This window comes from Periplaneta americana, chromosome 16, assembly GCF_040183065.1.
Source record: "Periplaneta americana isolate PAMFEO1 chromosome 16, P.americana_PAMFEO1_priV1, whole genome shotgun sequence".
Lineage (NCBI taxonomy): Eukaryota > Metazoa > Arthropoda > Insecta > Blattodea > Blattidae > Periplaneta > Periplaneta americana.
Genome location: NC_091132.1, coordinates 42,715,258 through 42,736,926, shown reverse-complemented (window position 1 = coordinate 42,736,926; position 21,669 = coordinate 42,715,258). Strand labels below are relative to the sequence as shown.

Below are 21,669 nucleotides of genomic sequence, written 5' to 3'. Positions count from 1 at the left end.
AGTTAATTCTGTAAATAATTGTGAGATATTATAAAATATGCTTTAATTTCAGAATTAATCCATTTTCATCAATTTAAATACAGTTTATAAACATACATTGATTTCTTACGTCTTTTTATGAAAATATTTTAAAGATTAACGTTCATAATATTAGGAAACATTCCTGTCGCATGAGTAAGGTTCGGATAAAGTAGCCGTATCAGGTTAGGCTGCATAGCTGTATAGGATAGGGCCTTGAATTGCTTCAGAGTAAGCAAACACTACCCCCTTCCACTAGCTTTTTTATTTTTATTGGGTTATTTTACGACGCTTTATCAACAGCTTAGGTTATTTAGCGTCTGAATGAGATAAAGGTGATAATGCCGGTGAAATGAGTCCGGGGTCCAACACCGAAAGTTACCTAGCATTTCCACTAGCTAAAACTCTACCTGCTGGAAAGAGCGTTCCTCCGTCCAAGCTAAAACATCAGTGAATGGACAGTACAGCCGATAGGAACTGAATATACGTCGTCACTACTGCCGACTGGGAGACACGCGATAACTAATTAATGTTTGTAAACAAAACGCACGGACCAAGGATGCCTATCCTGATACGGCTTATACAGCTACTTTATCCGAAACTTAGTCATGATGTTTGACTAACACTGCAAAGTAACATGAAAAATGGAATGAAGCTATTTCAGATTCCATGTTGAATCTTTCGTACACTACTTTCAACACTTGAATATAAATAATTGATTAAATGGCGATCTTACTCGTGTTAATTATGTAAGCACGTGTGGCTTACAGCTGTTTCGGTGTTGCTTGACACCATCCTCAGAAAATACTAGGTCTTGGCGCTATCTTAACTTTGCTGCCTGTTGTGTGGGTGCGTTCGTGTGATTAAGAGTTGTGTCAAATAGTATGTGTGTTGTGAAATTGATCTGTGTGTTGAGAATGTGATTAGTGTGTGTTTTAGTGTGTTTGTATATTTCATATTGTTCTAGTGTGTTGAGTTTTTGGTTTTTGGGTTGTGTGTGTAGGATTTCCATGTCTGTATTTATGTTATTGTATGTGTGGTTAGCATTAGTTATGTGTTCGGCATATGCAATAGCTGCGACAGATTCTACATTGGACAGACAGGCAGATCACTCCAAACTCGATACAAAGAACACATTAAAGCGATAACCAGAGGACACAATACATCTACATATGCCGAACACATAACTAATGCTAACCACACATACAATAACATAAATACAGACATGGAAATCCTACACATGCAACCCAAATGCCAAAAACTCAACACACTAGAACAATATGAAATATACAGACACACTAAAACACACCCTGATCAAATTCTCAACACACAGATCAATTTCAGAACACACACTATTTGACACAACTCTTCATCACACGAACGCACCCACACAACAGGCAGCGAAGTTTAGATGGCCAAGATCTCAGGATGGTGTCAAGCAACACCGAAACAGCTGTAAGCCACACATGCTTACATAATTAACACAAGTAAGATCGCCATTTAATCAATTATTTATTTCAGATTGTTCCTAAAGTTTACACATACATAAATGTCTCGATACCTTCTTTAAAATTCATTACAGATTATCCCTGAGTTTCTTTACAAATACAATAATTATGCTGAGTTCAATATCAGATCTTTGCTCTACTATATTCTCTCCTTCAGAAAGCCGTGAAAGAGAAGCAGGATAAATACTTGAAATCGAACTTGACCTTCAGCGGGAAATGCCGTGCGTGTAATCCAGGCCGTTCATTGTATTCTAATGAGCAGAAATCACTTTTGTAACTTGGCGGAGAGGTTACGATCTGTATTCGTACTTTCGATCTAAAGAGTTGATGTCCATCGACGGCTTTGGGGTTCTTCTATTCAGAATTTCTTTTCCCACTTTTCCGCAGTTCCTGTGATTGTTGCGACACTACCGATTATAAGAAATTTAATATTTAAAAAAATAATCAATTAGACAATCGAGGAGACGGTCTCCAGATATGGAGGGTAGCTGTGAATATATTGAATAGGCAGTCGCGGACAGACGACGAGGGGTGGTCCTCCAGCTTGGGGTTGGGCGAAGGGCTAACAACCCATCACCGTAAAAAACAGCTTGTTATGAAACCTTCAAATAAGCCTCGGAATGGGACTGATTCTCTGGCACGACCACAGCAAAGAGACTTGGTACTTGGAATAGTAAATCCCGAAAAGACGAAGTATATGATTATGTGTCGTGACGAGAATATTGTACGAAATGGAAATATAAAAATAGGAAATTTATCCTTTAAAGAGGTGGAAAAATTCAAATATCTGGGAACAACAATAACAAATATAAATGATACTCGGGAGGAAATTAAACACAGAATAAATATGGGAAATGCCTGTTATTATTCGGTTGAGAAGCTCTTATCATCAAGTCTACTGTCGAAAAATCTGAAAAATAGAATTTATAAAACAGTTATATTACCGGTTGTTCTTTATGGTTGTGAAACTTGGACTCTCACTATGAGAGAAGAACATAGGTTAAGGGTGTTTGAGAATAAGGTGCTTAGGAAAATATTTGGGCCTAAGAGGGATGAAGTTACAGGAGAATGGAGAAAGTTACACAACACAGAACTGCACGCATTGTATTCTTCACCTGACATAATTAGGAACATTAAATCCAGACGTTTGAGATGGGCAGGGCATGTAGCACGTATGGGCGAATCCAGAAATGCATATAGAGTGTTACTTGGGAGGCCGGAGGGAAAAAGATCTTTGGGGAGGCCGAGACGTAGATGGGAAGGTAATATTAAAATGGATTTGAGGGAGGTGGGATATGATGATAGAGACTGGATTAATCTAGCTCAGGATAGGGACCAATGGCGGGCTTATATGAGGGCGGCAATGAACCTCCGGGTTCCTTAAAAGCCAGTAAGTAAATAAGTAAGTAATCTATTGGACAAGAAACTTTGAATAGCGCTGTTTGAGACAGCTCTTCAACTTCTACCAACAGAACATGCATGCATTTCATTAGGAAAATATAAACCGCACAAGCAATCAATGTAACGTCATCACCTGACTACGGTCCGATGCCCTAGTTTTCATCCGATCATTTGACCGGAGTCGTCCTGCCAGTGGAACTTAGTGACTTAATTACAAGCTAACTACAGTTAACAATCAACACAACCAGTCAGTCGCCTCCTATTGAATCAGGGAAGTTCTGCACCACGATGTTCGCCTCTCACATGTATACAACTCTGTGTATTCTACTACGAAGCGAAAAGGGACAATGCTTGGATAATCAAACATTTAGTGGCGAACCGTTATTCGAATAGATTCAGTATCGGATTCTCCACACCACCGAGACGGAAATGTAATGGCTGAAAAGTAAATATGATGACGTGACAAATTATGTCAAAATATCAAGTTTAAATGAAAATACGCCATCAATTTTATTTACTGTTTCCAACCAGGAGATTAACCGTGAAAGGAATGTGCTTACCATTGCGTCATCTATTTGAGCGAAGTAGATAGATTATATTACCGTTATAACGTCATTTTAAAAGCTTGCGCTCTCCTGCATATGTTATTTCCTGTATGGAGGGATTAAAAGACCAGGGGTGCTATTCGTAGACATTTCGCAACACGCGCTACGAGCGTACTAAGCTAGCCCCGGCTATCCACTGGTTACTAGTACAGAATTAAAATCATATCCTATCGCTAACACTGGTTTATAAATACGAAAAACGCTGATCATCCACCGGAAGCCCGCGCTAAAAATGCCTATGAATACGGCCCCAGGAGATTAACAGTGATTTAATTTTGTAAGTAGGGTAGTATAACTATGTATGTATCAGTGTTATTATTTGTTTTGAGAGTTACCCAATGAAGATGCGTGTACCCACGTGTGTGTGCTTATGACATCTTATTACATCAACATTCATTCATAGTATCACCCCGCATCTCATTCCCCTGAGACTTTCTCCTGGTTGAAGTACAGTACTGTATTGTGCAGATGCCTCCAAAAAAATTAGCAAAATTCCAAGATCGTCAATTACGGAAAATAAATGTTTTCATGACTTTTGACACCATGTCCATATGTTAGTACCTTAGACCTATTACATTATTTTTTTTTCTTCGGCAGCTCATGAATTGTCGGATTAAAAATGCCACGGAAATAATGATGTAACAATAGTTATATATGTTAAATTCTTCCGAATGCCTGCAATTTCCCAGTTCTCGCTTTTGGTAATTTTATTACGAGTACCATCGAATAAAGTGCTCCAGGGAAAACAATTTTACAGAGAAGTGAGAGCTTCAAGATTATTTTATTGAAGACTGCCTTCACTGGCGGTCTTTTATTGAAGAATGTTTTCACTGGAACCAGATTTATTTCGAGACGATATCAAGAACCTTGCGAGAAGATTCTAAAAAAATGCAACAACGTGCAAAGTGAATTTTAATAACATTTATGCTCGACCATGCCGAAATGTAGTAATTATACACCTGATAGCAGACCTTTAACGCATGTCATTAAAGTACACCTACTCATTAAAGGTCAGGTCTTTCAGCCAATGACGACTCAGATTACAACTGTTCAGCCAATGACAGGTCAGCTTTCTACCGTTATAAAACCGCAAGTATCGATTATTCTCGGATATGCAATCGAAAGAGAATTAGCGAAAAGTAACGGAGGCTGGAAATCCAATAATGTCGCAGAAGGTTATGTTCTGTTACCATAATAATTAGCGTTAATTGTAAATAATATTCAAATAAATTTAATTTGTCATCTCGTTTTTCAATGTCTAATTTAATTTCAATGTTATCTCTGTAGGTTCCTATGGCCTAGCAAGGTCAATGTGAACATCTGTTCCTCGGAAAAAAATCTCCGCACATCTCACAACATACGGGACATTGGTCAAGGTCAGATACAAAGAAAATTAATAATATCAAGTTAGAAATATGGTCGAGCATAAAAAGTCGTATGAAACTCGCCTATAATGGTAATTAAGAAGCTCGTATGAAAATTATGAAACTCGCTTGCGCTCGTTTCTTAAATATCCATACTCGCTTCTTAATTACCTTCATTATAGACTCGTTGCATAATGTACTATTAACTATTTGTTAAAAACAAAAAATTTCGCTGTTAACTGCATGAAGGCTTCATAAGTAGAAATTAAGTCTACTTTCTTTATACCTTATTAAAAATACCTATGATTTCCCAATTATATTATATTAAAGTTTCTGTATGTACTTGGTTATTTAACACCGTTGTATCAACTACGAGGTTATTTAGCGTCGATGGGATTGGTGATAGCGAGATGGTATTTAGCGAGATGAGACCGAGGATTCGCCATAGATTACCTGACATTTGCCTTACGGTTGGAAAAAACCTCGGGAAAAGCCCAACCAGGTAATCAGCTCAAGCGGGAATCGAACCCGCGCCCGAACGCAACTCCGGATCGTCAGGCAAGCGCCTTAGCCGACAGAGCTACGCCGATGGCTAAAGTTTCTGTATATCCAAGAAACATCAAGTTCCCATGCAGTATTTTTTTTTCTTTTTCAGGATTGTCACGAGCAGAGGACATTGTCCATTAATTAAACAGTCATGAACTACAATCCCAAAGTAACTCTTCCACTGGAATCCATGTCGCTTCCTCTTAGTTTGTCACGCATTCAGGAAATCGCACATTAGCGGGCTCGTATTGCGGACCGGTCTGTGCGTCCCATTGTAAGCTGGCATTAATTGCATTTGGACATCGTTTAATTATCTGTATACATGTGAGCAAGAAATGCAGGTGATGGGGGCAGTCATTAGCGGATAAGGGGGAGGGTCCATTAGCTTATCTCGCTGTATTTATGGCGCTGCTGCGCTCGTCTCTGCGGAGTGATAAACCTTCCAGAATCCCCGGGTTACTTCCGCGTTCAAATATAAAGCCGATACTGCAAATAAATATGCAGTCAGGCTGGCAAGGAAAATTACTATTGACAGCAAACAGAGGGCTTTCGTTTCAAAACTTCCCATTATAAATAACTAATTATTTAAATTGAATTCAATTTAAACAAAAAAAAAAAACACGTCAATTTAGGTATTGAGGGGGAAGTCTGAAACCAGGTTTAATTGCATTTTAAATTTCACCTCCCACTCCCAGCCACCCCCACTTTGAAATTTCAAACGGCACCCCTATATTTTTGTACTTAAATATGACAGAGTATTCAATTAATTATACACCTCATTCATTTGTTTTCGCATCTCTTCTTTTCTATCGTCGCCTGGTAACCTGGATTTTTGTTATTGTTAATTAGAGCTGAAGAGAATAAAGCTAGAAAAACTTATTGAGCATTTCATGTAATAGTTGTGTTCATGTATTAAATTATTTTAAAATGGTGTATACCCTTCAAGAGAAAACATAAATCATCCTTATTGATTAAATTTATGAAATTACACAAAATAAGCTGTGTTTTCATCCTACAATAAATTGATAATAAAAATATAGGTTGCCAGACGACGATAGAAAACAAAAGATGCGAAAACGAATGAGGTGTATAAACAATTGAATGCGTTTTCATATTTAAGTATAAAAATATAATAGGCTGCCTCCGTGGTCTGTCGGTCAGCATGCTGGCTTCCAGATCAGGAGGTCCCGTGTTCGATTCCCGGGCTCAGCTCTCGGTGAATTTTTTTTTAAGAAGAAGAATTCCCTGGGTATCTAGAGTCTGGAAATTTGTATGAATGTGAGTGTGATTGTGAGTATGCCAGGTTGATATTAATTAACCAATCATCACAAATATAAAAAATACATCAGGACTGTTGCTGGGCAGTAACCTGAACACACGTTTCAGCGTCACATTGTTGACAAGTAACTCCATCTGTTAGCACAACTAAAAGCGTCTAATAGATGCTATAGAGTTACCAACAACGAAAAAAAAAAATAATAATAATAATGGCTTTATTTAACCTTTATTTAAACTGGGAGCAGACATAGGATACTTGCAAGCTCAAGAAATGCATCTTCCAGTATTTGTAGCGAATCATGTGATATATATTAATGACAAACAGTGTGCTATTATAGAACACATTTCCGTAAAATTCATCAATGCAATGACTTAAGCAAGATTTATCATCATCACGTGAACAACATATATGAAAAATAGTATATATTTACGTAGGCCTATATCGAGAAGTATATTAAAATATGCCACAATTCTGATTATGAACAAAGCACTTGTTTTCTGCAAAATTAATAGCGAACTAAGGAAGATTTCTGGCTGATAAATCAACGGTCCAAACCAGAGTGCTGCATTGGAGTTAAATCGCTCGCTTGAACTCGGTCGAGTGTCGCCGACATGTCTTATCTTGTATGGACGGCGACAGATATGTTTTGCTCACACGGTAAAAATAAGGCTTTATTTTCTGCGTTTATGACAAACGTTTAATGGAACAGTCAATGGAACGTACCAAAACAGGAACATGGAGTTATAAATAAAATAGTATAAAAAACTTCGATATATAGTTATTATTCCTAATTAATAATTATTCAATATTTGATTTACCACATATATAATATGATAGGTCCATACATAGTGTTCCGCCTATATACTGCGACAATTTAGAAACGTTTTACAAAATATTATTGATATAGCAGTAGATTAATAACAATATCAGTACAGAGGTAATGTCACAGAAAATATAATAAAATGAATAATCATGCTGCACAACTGTTACAGACGCAAAGATTGATACACTAATTATTACAGATTATTATTATTATTATTATTATTATTATTATTATTATTATTATTATTACTAGAAAACTTGATACAGTTCTTGCATTATTGTGATTGTGTTCTCCGTTTATAATAATTATATTTACATCCAATAACATCTATCAGATGTGGCAAAAACAAAATCACTCCTGTGTGGGGGGGGGGGGGAAAGAAAAAAAAACATTTACCTACAACATTTATATTACATTTTAAAGCAAGTTTTGTAGTTGTGCTATGGAGAGGTTAGTTAAACACTGCAAAGTTTTGAAATGATAAACAGCTATGATGTTACTACACAGTTCATCACTGTAACAAGAACGAATGTCTAACGCTCGGCTTATACCGTTCGAGGATTTATCGCTCGTGACAATTTTACCCATCATGCATGTGCGCTACCTATCGGATTATGCTATGAACTACTTGGAGCTCGAGCGAAAACGTCCGATGCAGACCTTACAATAGATTATGATATCCCAGTAACTTGCCTGAAGACACCTTCGATCCTTCTTTCCCGAGTACAACATAGATGTCTTCCATATCGGTTTCAGAATGCTGGAAAGAGGGAACACCTGATGGAAAATGAAGCACAAAATAGGGAAATCGCAGGAAATTAAATTTGTTTTATGAAAGTTAGAGCACAGAAAGTTTTACATCTTTGAATGTAACTGGTTTTTAACTAACTAAACAATGGATTTTCTTTCCTCATGTTCATATCAGTCTCGCATCTTAAATAAGCTAATTTTTTCGTTCTATTGATAGAATGTAACATGTAAAGTAGGCCTATATTACAATATATAGTGAAGTTATTATTAGTTTGAATTTTTCTGTAGTTCTTAAATGGCTAATTTCAAGTGACATTACCTACCTGAACTGCACCTGGTAAGGTTACCATTTCACAGCAAAACAAGGTTTAAATCGTACTCAATAAGCAAAAATTTCTACACAAAAAATGCATAGTATAAATTATCCAACGACTATGAAGAGCACCGAACAACCACAACACTGAAACTAGACTGTGTTTGAGGAATCTGCCCACCTTACCCACCGACACGCTATCTCGCTCCTTGTTAGCCACAGTTTATGACACAGAATTGCTCTGTGAACCGTGTGTCGCTATCTCCCATGGTACTCCATTATTCTCGGTCAAAACAATTCTCAGTCTTTCTCTGCTATTAAACTACGGTATACCATTGGTGGTCCAGTTGACAGAGCACTGGCTTACGTTGATCGAATACAGTGTAGGTTCTTGAGTTTTTCTCAGGGTTCTCCCGTTTCCCAACATCGTGATCTAGTATTGTGACTGACATATAGATTGCATCAGTCTAAGGAGGCGTCGTACGCTTTCGGGGCTTCTGGGTTGCTATGTATGGTGCGAGTGCATTTATTTTATTAACCGAATCTAAATATTGAATAATTATTTGCGTTGTGCTACGCATCTTGTGTTGAGATATAAATAAGTGACTATTTAGTGTTTAGTGTGTTAAATAACATAACATGTTTTTCTTCTTTTTATTGTTTCATAGATCTTGTGATTAAAGACATTCATCCTAAACAATTACATCACAAATTAAGAGATCCTTATGGAGGAAAAACACAATATCCACAAGAAATAAACTATCAGACTCCAATTGATGAAGATACTTCAAAATTAACTCTTCACAAAAGCCCACATACGAAAATGTAGGCCTACACCTTAAAAATATATAGGCCTATAAAATCAAGCAATCAAAAAAGTCTTCAATTAAGGGGGGAGATGGGTGAAATTACTAGCTTTTGTAGTTTTTAAGCTATTTGGTTCATTTTTGGCATATACAGCCTATCCTACATATGATATATATACATACACACACACATGCTACAAATTTCCATGCATATCACTTAGTCCTTTTCTGAGTTATGCCCTTTTTCTAAAAACAATTGGGATACATTTTCAAAATCTATCTCTTCGTACAAATTTTAAGTATATGATCTAGAAAAAAAAATTACAGCATCTTTGACGTACCTAAAAAAAAGCATTAAACATCCATATTTTATAAATATATCCTTACAATAAAAAAAAGAAAAGAAATTATTATTTTGTCTAAAGTTTTTTTTTTTAATTTTCTAGTACCTAGAAAGAATTAGGAGCTTATTAAAAGCTTCTTCTTATGAAACATGGACTTTGGCTCCTTATGACAAGGAGAGCAAGAGGAATACAAGAATTAAAGGAAGGTGTTTGCACTTTTTTGTGGCTGTCAATTCACATGTTATTCATCCCTTACCTACAAGGAGAAAGATTAAAATATTCTACAAATTCTGCTCGAACAGGACTCATGACTCAGCTGACCTGAGTTCGAATCTTGCATGGGAGAGTGCCTGGGTTCCTTAAGGGGACACGCTACTGAGTTTTCGTCAATTTTGGTCAATGTTAAAAGTTATATATATATATATATATTTTTTTTTTACTGATGAACTGTATTGACTAGGAACAAACCCATGCACCATTTCATTGTAGGTAGTCTTAGCATCATTTTAAAAGTTTAAGAAACAAATTATCTTTATATTAGACCCAGATATTTGTTTACTAAAATTATAAACACTTTTTTATATTTTATTTTGTTCCGAGTACATTTTTCAACATAAAATTTTGAAAATAATTCTGCACATGTAACTCATCAACATCTATTCGATTTTTAAATTTCAAAAATTTACATTCAAAATTGTGGAGATTAGAAATCTCAGTAGCGTGTCCCCTTAAGCCAATTCTCGGACTCCTAACCCCAAAATACCATCAAACTCTAATTCGGTTGATGTTAGATGACAGCGCAGCATCATTAAATAAGGAATGAGTAAGAAAACAAAAACTTATATTCATTCCGTCTGTTATATTGTGTTCATACTATATGTCTCACCCATGGCTGCAGTCTTGATTTAGTAGTAATAATAATGACTGGTGAGAACAACAAGTAAACAGTTTCACGCCGGCAATAAATTTATTCCACACACGCAGACAGTCGCAGCACTTTCCATTCATCAACCGATCCCACTGAGTGCGTAGCGTTCCTACATTTATGAGCTACCTATTGTTAAGAGATGATGCATCACAGATTTCAAATTCGACAAGTGAAACGTCTCTTACGTGAACTGAACCTATTTATTGGTACCGTAATGGGAAGGGCTGGGACTGTTTAATTAAGAAGCCGCTGATGAGATGGCAGACAATCACGCCAGAGTGCGATGCGATGTAAGACAACCTCCCTCACATACGGAGAGCTTCAAGGAAAATAATTTAGAATTCTGCTACAGAATAATTCCGGCTCATGTTACTTACATCTGTCCTTATTTCTTAAGACACATCAGTTAATTTTCTAGGATTACTCGTGCATCCAGAAGGAAGGAAGAGAGCTCGGTTGAGAGATACTTGAAAGAAACGGTTTTGATCTCTAGGAAGATCAAGGGACTAGGAATGTTAAAAACCCACATGATATCTCAGTATTCTGCGCAAAACTGTCAGAAACAGAACATTAGGAAAGAGAAATGTTAAGCATCCACATGATATCTCAGCATTCTGCGCAAAACTGTGTGCAACAGAAGATTAGGAAAGAGAAATATTAAGCATGATATCTCAGCATTCTGCGCAAAACTGTGTGCAACAGAACATTAGGAAAGAGAAATGTTAAGCATCCACATGATATCTCAGCATTCTGCGCAAAACTGTGTGCAACAGAAGATTAGGAAAGAGAAATGTTAAGCATCCACATGATATCTCAGCATTCTGCGCAAAACTGTGTGCAACAGAAGATTAGGAAAGAGAAATATTAAACATGATATCTCAGCATTCTGCGCAAAACTGTCAGCAACAGAAGATTAGGAAAGAGAAATGTTAAGCATCCACATGATATCTCAGCATTCTGCGCAAAATTGTGTGCAACAGAAGATTAGGAAAGAGAAATATTAAGCATGATATCTCAGCATTCTGCGCAAAACTGTGTGCAACAGAAGATTAGGAAAGAGAAATGTTAAGCATCCACATGATATCTCAGCATTCTGCGCAAAACTGTGTGCAACAGAAGATTAGGAAAGAGAAATATTAAGCATGATATCTCAGCATTCTGCGCAAAACTGTCAGCAACAGAAGATTAGGAAAGAGAAATGTTAAGCACCCCCATGATATCTCAGCATTCTGCGCAAAACTGTGTGCAACAGAAGATTAGGAAAGAGAAATATTAAACATGATATCTCAGCATTCTGCGCAAAACTGTGTGCAACAGAATATTAGGAAAGAGAAATGTTAAGCACCCCCATGATATCTCAGCATTCTGCGCAAAACTGTGTGCAACAGAAGATTAGGAAAGAGAAATGTTAAGCATCCACATGATATCTCAGCATTCTGCGCAAAACTGTGTGCAACAGAAGATTAGGAAAGAGAAATATTAAGCATGATATCTCAGCGTTCTGCGCAAAACTGTGTGCAACAGAAGATTAGGAAAGAGAAATGTTAAGTATCCACATGATATCTCAGCATTCTGCGCAAAACTGCGTGCAACAGAAGATTAGGAAAGAGAAATGTTAAGAACTCACATGATATCTCAGAATTCTGCGCAAAACTGTCAGCAACAGAACATTAGGAAAGAGGAATGTTAAAAACCCATATTATATTTCAGTATTCTGCTCAAAACTATCAGGAACAGAAGATTAGGAAAGAGGAATGTTAAAAACCCAAATGATATCTCTGCATTGTACGCAAAACTACCAGGAACAGAAGATTAGGAAAGAGAAATGTTAAGCATCCACATGATATCTCAGCATTCTGCGCAAAACTGTGTGCAACAGAAGATTAGGAAAGAGAAGTATTAAGCATGATATCTCAGCATTCTGCGCAAAACTGTGTGCAACAGAACATTAGGAAAGAGAAATGTTAAGCATCCACATGATATCTCAGCATTCTGCGCAAAACTGTGTGCAACAGAAGATTAGGAAAGAGAAATGTTAAGCATCCACATGATATCTCAGTATTCTGCGCAAAACTGTGTGCAACAGAAGATTAGGAAAGAGAAATATTAAACATGATATCTCAGCATTCTGCGCAAAACTGTCAGCAACAGAAGATTAGGAAAGAGAAATGTTAAGCATCCACATGATATCTCAGCATTCTGCGCAAAACTGTGTGCAACAGAAGATTAGGAAAGAGAAATATTAAGCATGATATCTCAGCATTCTGCGCAAAACTGTGTGCAACAGAAGATTAGGAAAGAGAAATGTTAAGCATCCACATGATATCTCAGCATTCTGCGCAAAACTGTGTGCAACAGAAGATTAGGAAAGAGAAATATTAAGCATGATATCTCAGCATCCTGCGCAAAACTGTCAGCAACAGAAGATTAGGAAAGAGAAATGTTAAGCACCCCCATGATATCTCAGCATTCTGCGCAAAACTGTGTGCAACAGAAGATTAGGAAAGAGAAATATTAAACATGATATCTCAGCATTCTGCGCAAAACTGTGTGCAACAGAATATTAGGAAAGAGAAATGTTAAGCACCCCCATGATATCTCAGCATTCTGCGCAAAACTGTGTGCAACAGAAGATTAGGAAAGAGAAATGTTAAGCATCCACATGATATCTCAGCATTCTGCGCAAAACTGTGTGCAACAGAAGATTAGGAAAGAGAAATATTAAGCATGATATCTCAGCATTCTGCGCAAAACTGTGTGCAACAGAAGATTAGGAAAGAGAAATGTTAAGTATCCACATGATATCTCAGCATTCTGCGCAAAACTGCGTGCAACAGAAGATTAGGAAAGAGAAATGTTAAGAACTCACATGATATCTCAGAATTCTGCGCAAAACTGTCAGCAACAGAACATTAGGAAAGAGGAATGTTAAAAACCCATATTATATTTCAGTATTCTGCTCAAAACTATCAGGAACAGAAGATTAGGAAAGAGGAATGTTAAAAACCCAAATGATATCTCTGCATTGTACGCAAAACTACCAGGAACAGAAGATTAGGAAAGAGGAATGTTAAAAACCCACATGATATCTCTGCATTGTACGCAAAACTACCAGGAACAGAAGATTAGGAAAGAGGAATGTCAAAAACCCACATGATATCTCTGCATTGTACGCAAAACTACCAGGAACAGAAGATTAGGAAAGAGGAATGTTAAAAACCCACATGATATCTCTGCATTGTACGCAAAACTACCAGGAACAGAAGATTAGGAAAGAGGAATGTTAAAAACCCAAATGATATCTCTGCATTGTACGCAAAACTACCAGGAACAGAAGATTAGGAAAGAGGAATGTTAAAAACCCACACGATATCTCTGCATTGTACGCAAAACTACCAGGAACAGAAGATTAGGAAAGAGGAATGTTAAAAACCCACATGTTATCTCTGCATTGTACGCAAAACTACCAGGAACAGAAGATTAGGAAAGAGGAATGTTAAAAACCCACATGATATCTCTGCATTGTACGCAAAACTACCAGGAACAGAAGATTAGGAAAGAGGAATGTTAAAAACCCAAATGATATCTCTGCATTGTACGCAAAACTACCAGGAACAGAAGATTAGGAAAGAGGAATGTTAAAAACCCAAATGATATCTCTGCATTGTACGCAAAACTACCAGGAACAGAAGATTAGGAAAGAGGAATGTTAAAAACCCACATGATATCTCTGCATTGTACGCAAAACTACCAGGAACAGAAGATTAGGAAAGAGGAATGTTAAAAACCCACATGATATCTCAGTACTCTGTGCAAAACTGTCAGCAACAGAAGATTAGGCAAGAGGAAATCTTAAAACCCCACATGATATGTCAGTATTTTGAGCAAAACTGTCAGAAAAAGAAGATTAGGGAAGAAGAATGATAAATACCCACATGATATCACACCATTCTGCGCAAAACTATCAGGAACAGAAGATTAGGAAAGGGGAATGTTAAAAACCCACATATCTCAGTATTTTGCGCAAAATTGTCAGAAACAGATTAGGAAATAGGAATGTTAAAAACCCACATATCTCAGCATTCTGCGCAAAACTATCAGGAACAGATGATTAGGAAAGGGGAATGTTAAAAACCCATATGATATCTCAATATTCTGTGCAAAACTGTCAGAAACAGTATTCGCAGAAGAATCTTAGCCGAGTGTGATATCAGGCAGATAGTTCTGAACTCGATACATTTCTTGGCATTATTTACCTTCGGTATTGGAAGCAACAGTGTCTCCGAAAATTCTTGTGGTCATTCGCCTTGCTCATATATTTCGTTGCATAATAATAGAACTTTCTTCTTGTCTTCACCCAAGCATTTCACTAATTCAATGGGGACTCCATCAACTCCTGTTGCTTTCCCATTCTTAATTTTCCGGAGCGCCAGTTCAGCTACTTTCCTTAAAGTTCAGAATTCTTCTTCGTCTTCTAATATGGCTGCTTCGTCTTCTATAGCCAAGTCATCTGGACGATTGGAATAATTTATCCCTCTGGCATATTTCAATAGCGTGAACGGTTTTCGTGTAAATTTAATTTAAAATAAACTCCTAAATTCAAACCATTCCACGAAACGAGCGAGTGGCAACATCTTGGCAGCTTACGTACGGAGACTCACCGAGTTCGTTGAGCTCTTACAACTGTGTAACGAGTAGAGTGTGTTAGCGGCGATGTTGCCTGACTGCTGAAATTTCAAACTTAATTTTCTAATTAACCATGCATTTAATCACAAAACGTAATATAGGTTTTCTATTCATTTAAGTCTACACTATAAAATAAAATAAATAAATTTAGCCTGCTAGATCCCGTAAGGGCAAGGGCCTCCTGATTGACAGGGCTTGGCTCAGTAGACTTCACTCGTTAGGGGAGCTGGTTCTAAGGTGTACACTATAGTAGCTTTCAATTTGCAAGGTTATTTCACTTCCACCCTGTATATATGAACCCTAATCATACACATAATCACAATCTTAATTATTATACTTCACAAAGATTGAACTACGTTGATTTGTTTCAGTCTCAAAGTAAGGCGAGCCGTTTCACATTTTTGTGGACATTATGTCATTCTCTTTGCTTTGTTTTTGTAGTTTAGTAATTTTCTTAAAATGTGGTTAAGATGATAGCGGTGGTGACGCTGCTGGTGATAGTAGCAATATGATTATGATTATTGTAATGATGACGATGTTAGACTTTAAAAGAGGAACATAACTGAATCCATGTCCTAAATTTGATCAGAAAGAATTTCAATGATCCTGTAGAGGAATTTCAGAGTAGCTTCCGCAATTATGGCGAAATGCTTTCCGAAGCTTGTTCATATGTGGTCGCCGCTTTGCAATTCGTAATTCCTCGTCCTGTCACTGTGAATTCACATAAAGTTATATCTGTTCTCTGTAGCATTAACGTTTTTATATCGTTGTTCTTGCAGTCCGACGATTAAAACGACATTGTTTCAGCAAGATTCGAACCCAATTCTTCAGACCACAAATAAAACTAGAACCTATAAATTTTAAGCAGTTTTGTCCACCGGAATGTCACGTAGTGTGCCATATATGGGGACACCTTTGTCGGCGGATTCAAAGGACATGCCTTTGGGATGACTTCGCGCAAACCTGTTACCTAGGTCAATTGACTGTGCATTGGAAAGGGCAAGGTCGTGATGCCTCCTGGGCGTCGTTACATTTAATTACACGTACACACACCATTTAAACGACGTCATCGACTTACATAATAATGAGCCAGAGACATGCAGACGCTGGGGGCACCCTGGGTGTGCGCAACTTTACATATGGCCCAATAACCGAGAGCCCGAGAGTAGCGGTTACAGATGTCGACTCCAGAGGTCGCTCGCATTCGTTGCCGGAAACACCTCTAACACTATGTTTGGCCCTGAGGAAGCCAGGTGAAGAATGAACAAAATTATACACCAGGAAACTTGTTGTTCATATGTTCCGTGTTGAATTTTTATGGTAATCGAGGATAACGCTCAGATGTGAGAAGACGTCCCAGATGGGAGAAATGCTTCTTTACAGCGATATTTCATTACGTAGCGTGTGTAAGTACTACAACTTCGGCTTATCGATTGAAGCTGTTGCTGCTACAATGTACCGTATTTGAAATGTCGTTAAATTAATCTCTTTGCAGTTAGGAGATTTACGGAATATCTATAAAATAAACGCACATGGCATGGAATTTCATGATTAGCTATTTATCGCTGCATATTCACGAAATCTTACTTCACTAAAACAAAATAGAACCATATTATATATATATATATATATATATATATATATATATATATATATATATATATACCCTATGATTAGCATGTAATCGTTCAAAATCTATGCGAATTTTCACTTGAGATTAATTATATATTTTCAAATTGTATTGTTAATTTTCTAGCATCTCTATCGTTGTGCAATAACGGTTAGCACGTCTGACCGTGAAACGGCGGGGTAAGCCTTGTATAATGGCACGGTGAAGGTAAAAGGTATCCCCGTAACATGCCATGAAGGCACTTGGGGGGCATGGAGGTAGAGCCCCATGCTTTCCATGACCTCGGCACTAGAATGAGGTGGTGTGGTCGGCACCACGCTCTGACCGCCTTTTACCCCCGGGAAAGAGCCGGTACTCAATTTTATAGGAGGCTGAGTGAACCTCGGGGCCGTTCTGAAAGTTTGGCAACGAGAAAAAATCCTGTCACCACCTGGGATCGAACCCCGGACCTTTCAGTCCGTAGCCAACTGCTCTACCAACTGAGTTACCCGGCACTTGACTTAATATAAATGTCAACATACATGCGGGAAAAACCCTGGAGGAGAGGGATTCGATCCGGTGCTATGGATTGAACTTCGGCGTAGCTCAATGGTTAGAGCGCTTGGTACGTAGAACCAAGGACCCTGGTTCGATCCCCGGCACCGGAGCGAATTTTACTCCTCTAATATTAATTGTTACCATAACAGATATATTCTGTAGGACCAACAATTAATCTTTACGTAGATTCTTCGCCCAACAGTGCATATTACTGTGGAATCCCGGCCATCAAGTCACTCAATTGAGTGCGCTCCTTGTATAATGGCAGTTGTCAACATACATGTCGAACTTGGAGTCAGGCCGCAAAAGGAAAAGCACTGGAGGAGAGGCATTCGATCCGGTGCTGTGGATTGAACTTTGGCGTAGCTCAATGGTTAGAGCGCTTGGTACGTAGAACTAAGGACCCGGGTTCGATCCCCGGCACCGGAGCGAATTTTTCTCCTCTAATATTAAATGGTTGAGGTTTTTTTCAGAGATTTTCCCACAACCAATCAAAGGAGAATTGCTGGGTAACTTTCGGCGTTGGAACTCGGATTCATTTCGCTAACATAATTACACTTCCCTCTTTCATCATCATCTCATTTTCTTTCCTAGGTTTTGGGCTTGATCCGAAGTAGAGTCGGCTGCGGACCGCCCCCGAACTTGAACCACGTGGATATGTGGTCATTCGTTGTTGGTGGTAACGCTATGTACCGTGGACCCTCCACTGGAATCACAGATTCTCAAAATGAGAACCATTCACAGCCAAACAATATCCCAGTCTATCACGAAAACAGAGATTGAATAGATCAGTCATGTAACTGTGAGGAAGACAATGGACTATTTTCTTGATAGACTGGGATTTTTTTTGGCTGTGAATGGTTCTCATTTTGAGCATCTTTGATAAAGTTTGATTGCTCATAGTGTTCTGTTTAATTTTATGGCCTATCCAACATGATTTTACATACTTATTTGTGTCAAATTTGAAGTCCACGAAACAAGTTTAATAAATTAATAGTTAAGAGACATGAACAGGAGAATAGATAAAATTTCTACACATTCATTCGTAAAATTCAATGGAGATCAGGACTATGTAAATTTTAATACAGGGAGCCATTAAAAGAATTAAGTTTACTGTCACATCTTGTACGCTTAAATCCACACCTGTGGAGTAACGGTTAGTGTGTCTGGTCACGAAACCAGGTGGCCCGGGTTCGATTCCCGGTCGGGGCAAGTTACCTGGTTGAGGTTTTTCCGGGGTTTTCCCTCAACCCAATATGAGCAAATGCTGGGTAACTATCGGTGCTGGACCCCGGACTCCTTTCACCGTCATTATCACCATCTCATTCAGACGCTAAATAACTTAAGATGTTGATAAAGCGTCGTAAAATAACCTAACCTGTATGCCTGAATAACTTTTTTCGAACACTGGCATAATATTGTATGGTTTATAACCAACAGTTTTTGTATAAAACGTTTAAAAATTTTAAAAGTTATTAGCAATATTACGTACTTATTGTTCACTCTGCATAAAGATTAGTTAAAAGTTTCCTCTCTTTCTAATACACACCATTTTTTTTCAGGATCTCCATCAGTTTATTCCAATCCATTCTGTCGAAAGTCTTTTCCAGAGCCACAAATTCTACATACACTTCTTTATTGTTCTCTAGGTACCTTTCGTCGATTGTCCACAGCAGTCCGATTGCAATTATTTTTTTATTGGGTTATTTTACGACGCTGTATCAACATCTAGGTTATTTAGCGTCTGAATGAAATGAAGGTGATAATGCCGATGAAATGAGTCCGGGGTCCAGCACCGAAAGTTACCCAGCATTTGCACGTATTGGGTTGAGGGAAAACTCCGGATAAAATCTCAACCAGGTAACTTGCTCCGATCGGGATTCAAACAAGGGCCACCTGGTTTCGCGGCCAGACACGCTGACCGTTACTCCACAGGTGTGGACTCTATATATATATATATATATATATATATATATATATATATATATATACATATAAATTACTTTTTCATTACGAATTTTAAACTATACTGGCAGTGAGTGGTGTCCATTTGTACGTCGGAAAATGCTTATTCAATCCAATCTGTCAAAAGCCTTTTCCAGATCCACAAATTCTACATACGCTTTTTATTGTTCTCTAGGTACCTTTCGTTGATTGTCCATAGTAGTCCGATTGGACATAGATATTAATTATTTTTTCATTACGAATTTGAAACTATACTCACAGTGAGTGGTGTCCACGTGTACGTCGGGAAATATAGACTTACTTTCCGTGTTTTTATGACCTCGGCACTAAGCAAGCAGGCTATTTATAAGGTCACAGGACTGACTGGAGTAACAGTGACCCGCACGTCAGCTGCGAGCTGCTTTGCTTCTCCGGTTTAGAAGATTCAAATTGCCTTAGGTTGTTTATTGTTATTCATATAAAAATAAAGTAAAACTAGCGGCCTCAAACTTGTCGGTACTCTGAATCTTAACGAGTCAATCTGACGGTTAGCTTGTATCACTACTACCGAACGTATAAACAGTCTGTATACAGATTATCTTCATTATGTAAGCAAAGTTAATCGTGTAACAAGTCACAGAGTCCTCAACTATGGGTCGTGTGGCGGCAGTGTGCCTATGAACCCAACACACTCAGCTTCGAGTCCTGGAGAGGGAAGAAAAGTTATTTCAAAAGAACTAGGTGTTTGTGCTCTGTTATCACAAACGACATCTTTGCACCATTATGACCATAAGAGAACGAAACTGAAACTTGTCTTGTGAGTGTATACCATGTTTATTCAGAATTCTGAAAAGGTAAGTTTGAGGTCAACACGCTCAGTTATTTAAAAGAAGATGGCAAATAAATGAACTTTCGACGACGTTTATTCTTGGTGATGTTACCATCTCATTCCCACCCACTTTTTCCTTAACGATGCTTTCAGCTCTAGGTGCTACTCAGCATCGAAATTGAACGTGGGGCAAAAAATGACCGATAAATTTTGGCTGGAGTTCTTTGTCAAGGACAGGATTATTTTAGTGCTATAAATCTACCACAAGAGACTCACAACTTTACTGTCTCCCAAAAGATATCATGATGACTGCTAGATCAGCGAAGTCGACGAGAACCACTAATTAAATTGTGCACTTACCTAGAGTTTCAAGATTTGAATCACATCTCTCACGCGATCATTCTTTTGGATGTCGAACAGTAGGGTAAAGGTGCCTAATTCCGTGATAAAATTTCAATTGGCTGCCATACGGTTGTGGTTTCTGACTTTTAATTTTTGAAATACCTAACAGATGCCAGGAGGTCTTCTTTTCAATTTTATTAACTACCCGCCTTTTGAATAGAAGCAGTCGACTGCAGAAGCTTTTGTTCAGTGAAAGGTAGTTGACCAGTAAGTTTTTCTTTCTCTTGTGACGGCTCCTGAAGAAATATTTTATATTTGAGGTAAGAATTAATATAGCATTATAAAAATGATATATTACTGTAGATTATAGTCAGCTGAATCAATGTGTATGATTATTTAAACATTATGAAACAATAACAATGCTACAGGAGCTTTCCTATTTTCGGATTTATTTTCATATTTCTCCTTCCTGGCTCACTCGACCAGCGATGCCAACGCTAAATTGTGAAAATTAGCGTCTATGAAAGAAAATATTTCGTGGAAATAATAATAGAAATAAGTTACAGAAAACAGCAATTATAACTATAATAAAATAATAGGACATATTTAACTTAATGACTGCTGTTGTTAGGAATATAAATAAGGAAAAATAATAATGTTATTATAATTCAATTTATTCAAATTTAATTTTGTATTGAATTTAACTTTGAAATTTGTCACTTAGGCCCTTTTTCTAGGTTGTAATTTCTTCCTTAATCCATATTAAAACAATATACCATGACTTTAATGTGTTTTTCCAAATACACGTTTGTCTTCTGAGCAGTTAATGAGGATTATTTTAGTATCACGGAATTAGGAAACCACTATCACGAAATTTGGATCCCTGTCACGGATTTTAGGAGCCACTATGTAACAATGAAGAATCATATATTATATATCAAACTTGTGAAACTGTTGACACTGAATGTTGTAAAAACTGTAACTAAAGGTCCAAATAACGTCATTTAGGTGTTATT

General features: G+C 37.5%; 1 protein-coding gene across 1 annotated transcript in view; it reads right to left on the bottom strand.

Annotated features, from left to right (window-relative positions):
- LOC138716143 (puratrophin-1-like) overlaps positions 1–21,669 on the bottom strand; it is a 1,133,117-nt gene that overhangs the window by 637,668 nt on the left and 473,780 nt on the right. The gene's annotated exons all lie outside the window — the stretch shown is intronic.